Source organism: Micropterus dolomieu, linkage group LG12, assembly GCF_021292245.1.
Source record: "Micropterus dolomieu isolate WLL.071019.BEF.003 ecotype Adirondacks linkage group LG12, ASM2129224v1, whole genome shotgun sequence".
NCBI classification, from domain to species: domain Eukaryota; kingdom Metazoa; phylum Chordata; class Actinopteri; order Centrarchiformes; family Centrarchidae; genus Micropterus; species Micropterus dolomieu.
In genome coordinates, this window is record NC_060161.1 from 38,042,751 (window position 1) to 38,049,500 (window position 6,750).

A 6,750-nucleotide genomic window follows, 5' to 3' on the forward strand; every position below is an offset into this window, starting at 1 on the left:
CCGATCTTATTTGACTTTATTTTATCCCTTTTATTTTATTGTATTTTACTAATTTTATATTAAATTTTCATGCTCTTATCTTTTTTTTTTTGTATTATTCTTTACACTTGTTAAAGCACTTTGTAACTTGTTTTTGAAAAGTGCTCTACAAATAAGGATTATTATTATTATTATTATTATTTATACTAACTAGAGAATCTAACAGTTAATGCACATTTGGATCAAATATCAGCTGTCGTTTTTATGCACATCTGCAGCCTGTTTTCCTGCTCTACTGTGAAGATGCTGTTATTTGGCTGTGAGCATCCTGGTGGTCCAGCCTGCAGCCTGGTGGACTCTGCCCCCCCTCCCGTCGTATCTAAATAAGGTAGAATGGCTGCGTGACAGTGACTCTTGATGTTTAAACTTCACTAGCTTCTAAACTGTAAAACTTTGACGTTTAAAAGTTCAGGATGTGTTAAAGTACATGTGATCATGACCATGACACGTGGAACAATAAACACAACTCGGCATTCAAAAAAAAAAGATCGCTTGAGTGAATTTACTTTCTGTGATTGAAAACGGCTTCTTTCGTATAACTCTGTGAAAGTGTGACGTATCCACCTGATTTTTCCCTGTTCTGTTAAGTACTGTGGACTGAATGTGCTGAGGTAGTTTGGCATATCAGACGTGTACGGGCTCAGAGAAAATCGCTGTGTTTCATTTGTCCTGGCTCTCCCCTATTTATTGAACTCAAGCTGAGGTGATCACTGGAGGAGCGCTAGATGTCTTTTTAGTTTTAATAACAAATGTTAATGTCTCATGTCATGAGGAACTGTAAAGTTCTCTATGTTCGGGTCAGGAAGGAGGGCCCCAAAGCACAATACTGATTAAGGCTCTTTGACCACAGCAACTGCAGTTTGTGTCCAGGAACCAACATTTATCTTTTTCTGGTGAGGACAAAAAGTGAAGAGACCATCTGCTCACTTAAATACAAGGACAGAGGAGGAGCGTAACTTCAACAGAGGATGTGTTGAAAAGCTGAGCACAGTGGAGGAAAACTAAACTCCAGACAGACTCTGATCTCCACAGATACTATTTAGAGCTGAAACCTGCACGACGATCATTCAGAGAATAATAACGCAGGCAGACTGTTTGTCACTGTGATAAACTCACCAACACACGAGGAAATATAATGACTCTGCTTCACTTTTCACCAGCATTGTTTCTGCTGCGCGCTCTCGACACAACACGGGCTGCACTGCGCATGCGCCGCACTGAAAACTCACAGCTTGTGAGTTTTTCTTTCAGCTTCCTCTCTTCAAGATGAAAACAGGAACCACGGAGACACTTTGGAAATCAAACCACGTCAACACAAACCCTGGAGCGGGTTTTCAGGCTCTGATCTCTAACAACAGAATGAACGGATGATACACGGACCCTCGAGACTCTTCCTCGTGTCTTTAGTCTCGTGATGAAGTCATGAACACTGACCTGAACATCGGCGCTATCAGAGCACGAGGCTGCTGTTTGGCTCCTGCGGTCCGGGTTCTGGTTCTCCATCGTCCTGCAGGTCTGTGACTGGTGGACCGTGTTGTCCTGGACTGAGTCTGGATTCTGGTCTCGGAGCTCTTCAGGCTGCGGGCCTTTCCGGAAGTAATTCCTCTCCGTTTGCGCGTTCACGCTGAGGCCGGAGTGGTAGCGGGTTCCTCCAGTGCTGCTTGTTGAAGGTGTGTAACAGCCTTAGCTGCACGATGGGGAACCTTTCTTTCAAACGTGAGTTCCGTGTGACTTCGCCTGTAAACATGTTGGATTTTTAAATCCCGAAACTACACTAACATTTCTATATCACCATTCACAGGTTAACAACAGAGCTAATAATGTGTTTAATAAAAAATGCCCGATAAACAAAATAAAATATTTTTATTGAATCTTTTCATCTCACACGAAAATCTTCAGCCAAAACAAAAGTATTACACAACTAGATACGCAGGGGGATCACAAACAAGCAACAAAGGGATTAAAGAAAAATATTTAACTGTTTTAATCACTTTACTATTCTTCAGACCAGATGATGCTACAATAAAATGCTGGATTTCTACTTTGAAATGTTGTATGTGTGGTTTGTTTTTAAGACCATTTGTATTTAAAAATATTGGGAAACTGTTTCTCATCCTAAACAGGTCATCCTCACGGGTAGGACTAGTGACCAAATGAGTTGTGGGAAACGACTTCAAGGTCATTTTTTAATACATTTGTTTAAAGTAAAGAACAGAAATGTTTGTAAACTTTCGATCAAGAAAGTGAATTGAAAGATCTCTTTTTCCTATAGTGGCGAGTCGTAAACCTCCAAAAAGACGACAGTAAGAAGTAGAAAACGAGTGAGTCTGTTTAAACAAGTCACTAAACTAGACTAAAGACTCCCATACAAAGAAGAGAATCTGCACGTCCAGCCGATCAACCCAGCTACACCTGAAGAAGCTGCAGCCGGAGGCTCCGTGGGTAAAATCAGCTGACAATTGATGTGAACAGCAAATAAAAATGTACAGAGAAGAGTTTAATGATACCAGAAGATGAAACCAACAGAAAGACAAGCTTGTGGCGGTAAACTTGCAACAGTGACGAACATGCCAGATACCGCAGGCTGTTAAAAGTACCTTTTTATAGAGTTTATGGTGCAGGCACATAACCCACAATGTTCAAGTTAATGCATTACCACCTGTGACAACCAACTGCAGTGCAGACTTGCAGTACATTTCTGAATGGTGGAGTAGAGGCTCGCTTTAAGTCCACAGACGAGTCTCGACAATGTCTACCACAAACAACAATAAGTGCACAGAATAACCGAGGGGGAAAAAAGGCGTGCACTTTTGTGTTGCTTGCGCATTTAGCTGCAATCAAAACCATACAAATAGTCCTTTTTTTCCCACTGCAATTTGGTTATAAAAACTATCGATTGATACTGGTTTGACAGGAGATGTTTTGATACTCGATACCGGGCAGTTTCGGTCGACACCATAAAGGTATCGAGTAGCGATACTCATTCCTAGTGCCTATACTTAAAATATATTATTACAACAATCAATATCAATCTTAAAATAAAATATGTCACTTTTTCAAATTAATAGCTGAACCAGTCAGCGTCTTAAAGAAATATTTAAATCTAACCAAAATAATTTGTTGAAGTTGGTTTAGCGCCATCAGACTGCTGTGATGATTTTACTGAAGTCAGCTGTTCTGATGAGGTTTGAATGATCTTTATTGTTATTACACAGCTTTAATATTTTTGCTCACATGCTGTTTATTCCATAATAAACTGGCGTTTAATCAAATAACAACCTTACTGGGCTGCTGATCTTCCATTATAGCAGGACTGGTTGTTTCTATTAAAGGTAACAGGACACAAACCCTCTGCACACAGTTTGCTCCTCCAGTGACTTTAAAGTGAAAACTATCATCTGTTGAACAAACTGAAGCTCCTCTGCTGCCTCCTGCTGGCTGCTTCCTGTCACTGTCAGTCTGTTCGTCCCTCAGGACAAACTGGAGAGCTCCTCACAAAACATTCACATTAACACAACAGCTACATTTACTACACTGCTGTACTCAAGTACAACACTCAGGTACTTGTACTTTACTTTCTACTTCTGCTCCACTTCTCAGAGGGAAATATTGTACTTTTACTTCACTACATTTATCCGACAGCTTTAGTTACTAGTTTATTCAATGTTTTATTTATTGGAAGTTTTCTGGTTCAGGATATAAACCCTCCACACCAGACGTTCCACTGCACAGTACCAGCCCGACTCGCCTTTTTAGGTTTTCCATTAGGGAAAAGTTGTACCTGCTACTCGGCACTTTTTTTTGTATCACTTCCGTTGAGGTTCCAAGCGAGTTGAGGCGATACTAACATATATGGAACGCCAAAAACATCACAACACGCCACTTTCCTAGCCCGTTTTATTAAAAAACAGCATAAAAAGCGCCGTTTGAACGCTCAGTTATTTTTATGGTGTTTTGCCATTAGGCCACATAAAAAGCGACGTCCTGAACGGTTCGTGTGCTGTTGGCTGACCCCAGTATTTAAACTGCCTTCTAATGATCACATTGGATCTTCTGGAAGACTTCATGGACTCCTCTGAACAAGACGTTCTCCCTGTTTCTTATTCTCTTACATTTACTTCTGGCATCTGAGCTCCTTTACTGATTTTCTATTCACTCTTTCCTTCTAAACACATTTTCATCTCTTGTCCCTCCTTCATTTCACCTGCTTACACCTGCAACTTCTTCTGGAGTCCCTGGATCACCAATATGCAGTTAATCCAGCTGCTGTCCCTCGCTGTGATGCCTGTCCTTCCTCCTCTAACTCATCTGTGGGACAAAATAGTCCCTCAAACACAGTCAAATCAGCTGACATTAGCTAGCGAGTAGTGATGAGTGGATGAAGCATTATGAAGCTTTAAGCTAAGCAAACACAGCTGCATCTTGTGACGTGTTAAACTTATATCAGCACTTTTAGACTGGGACTGAAATGCCACCATAACTCGCTGATACTAATAATTTTAGTCAAAAAGGTTTTTGTATTTATGAGATTCAGACATGTGATGTGATTGGACAGGGATATTCATTAAATTAGACAATTATTGCTTTTGTAACATTAGTACAGGAGCATCTAAAATCTGAAATTTTTTTTTGAATATGGTGGAAAAGTTAATTGTGAGCACCAGAACCAGAGTGAGAGATTAAAGACTCAAGAAACTTTTGCAGGTGTTTTGAGTCAATTAGTTGATAAGAGAGCTCTTCTCAGGTCGACATTTCTGTATAATAATTTATTCTGAAATTCTAATAAATTTTGGGTTACTATAGTTTTGATTCTATGAGCTGTAAACCCGACATCCAGATTAAACCGAAAAAAGGCTTGAAATATTTATAAGCGTATATATTTGAATTAAATTATGGAAGAAAATTAACTTTTCCAATGTATTAAATTATTTTACAGCAGATGCATCTATAGGCTACTTGGTATATTTGTCATCAGGAGGAAATATCCTCATACTTTCTAATCTTTATCGCCATATTTCTCAATTATTCTCTCTTCTTATCCCACTAATGTGCTGAGATCAGCTGTAAAATGATCATTTGAGACAAGCTCAGACACAATTTACTGAAACTGTGCAGCTTCACAGGAAGGAAACAAGCCTCAGAATCAGCCGAACCTCTCTAATAGCGAGATAATTTCACCTAATAACATCTAACTAGCCAGCAATACAGTCATTGAACTCAAGTGTTACAGCTGCGGACTCACAAACCTGAAACACTTGGTTCACTATCTGACGCTGCTTCTCTCTGTGAGGTTTACCTCTCCATGTAAACAACGTTACGTCCATAACATCAGCTGGTTAGTCAGCAAGCAAGCTCGCTCGCTGAGGGGGCGCCAGTTAAACAACACAGACAAGACAACAGCCTCCTATCACGACGACAAAGAAGGAGAGTTCCATTTTTCTTCTTCTTTAGTGTTTATTAGCGGTTGGCAAACCGGCTGAAAGATGCATTCCCGTCACCACTTTAGAAGAGCTTGTGCTCCGCTGTTTTCCAGCTTCAGTCAGAAAGACGGAGAGAAAAGAAACAAAGTTGAGCTTATTTTAAAAACCTAAAAGTTAAGCCCAAATAGCCGTTCAACATGACTGGTGGCCGCAGGCTCCCAGTGAGAAACTGGTCACTTCATATTTTTGTGAAGTGGCAGGAGATATTTTGGGTTTCTAAGTTGGCGCCAATGTAGAGGCAGGTTTGATTATAAGCTAATTATTAATGTTTTTTAGAAATATTAACGTATTAACTATAAATATTGACTTTAATATAAATAAATCATAAATAAAATGGGCACCATCCTGGAATCAGGGACCAAAAATCAAATGTGAAGACATTTCTGTCCACATTAAGAGTTCACTGATCCTCACAACCAACCACATAATACACAATTATTTTGTATTTTGGTGTGAGAACAAAAGAAGAGCGAGGTGTGGGTGGTTATGTCCCAGTCTGATACAAAACGTGGAGCACAGCTGGATTTTTTTTTTAGGTTCCTGGTGTGTATGTGTGAATCCTCGTAGAGCATGGGAGGAAGAAAGGCACGGCAGTGACATGGAACCGATACAAAACACGAAACGTGGAGCGAGGAACAAGAACCAACCGCAAGAATCAGGACGCAGTGGTCCATTAACAACACGGTAATCCTCCACAGAATATTGTCCACAATGAAATTTGTACGTTTACAATGAAACAGATGTAAAAACTAGTCTCGATAGCGATAATAAAGCGTCAGTCCATGTAGGAAATCCAGCAGAGCTGCTCTCGTCTCAGATTCTGACAAGGATCGGGGTAACGTACTGGCAACGCGGTCAATGCACAGCTGATCCTTCGGCGGCAGCGAGAGGAAACAGCGGCGTTGACTCTGAAGAGAGGCTTTTCTTCTCTCTGTAAAAGAACAGTGCGTCTGAGTCTTCTTCTGTCGGTATGAAGACGTTATGTTGGGAGTAACGAACTTCCTTCAGGATCTTAGCAGCTGGCGAGTTTAGTCCTGCCCTTAGGGATTCATTAAAGTTCATAAAATCTAAATAAAATTGGTGGAGGCGGCATTATCAGAGCGGTTTTTAACTGATCGGTGGTGGAAATTGTATATTTCCTTAAGAAGAAACAAATAAAGAAGTTACAACAAACAGTTGTCTTTGTGATCTTTATTAAAAGTCATACACCAGAGGGCGATTACAGAGTCTG

The 6,750-nt window shown here is 40.2% G+C and overlaps 1 protein-coding gene and 1 long non-coding RNA gene across 2 annotated transcripts in view; one reads left to right on the forward strand and one right to left on the reverse strand.

Annotated features, from left to right (window-relative positions):
- LOC123980204 (zinc finger protein 239-like) overlaps positions 1–6,750 on the reverse strand; it is an 18,581-nt gene that overhangs the window by 7,552 nt on the left and 4,279 nt on the right. The window lies entirely within an intron of this gene.
- Positions 1,491–2,527, forward strand: LOC123980261. Its single transcript, XR_006827446.1, has 3 exons — positions 1,491–1,755; positions 2,163–2,217; positions 2,312–2,527. It is a non-coding gene; the product is annotated as an uncharacterized LOC123980261 (long non-coding RNA).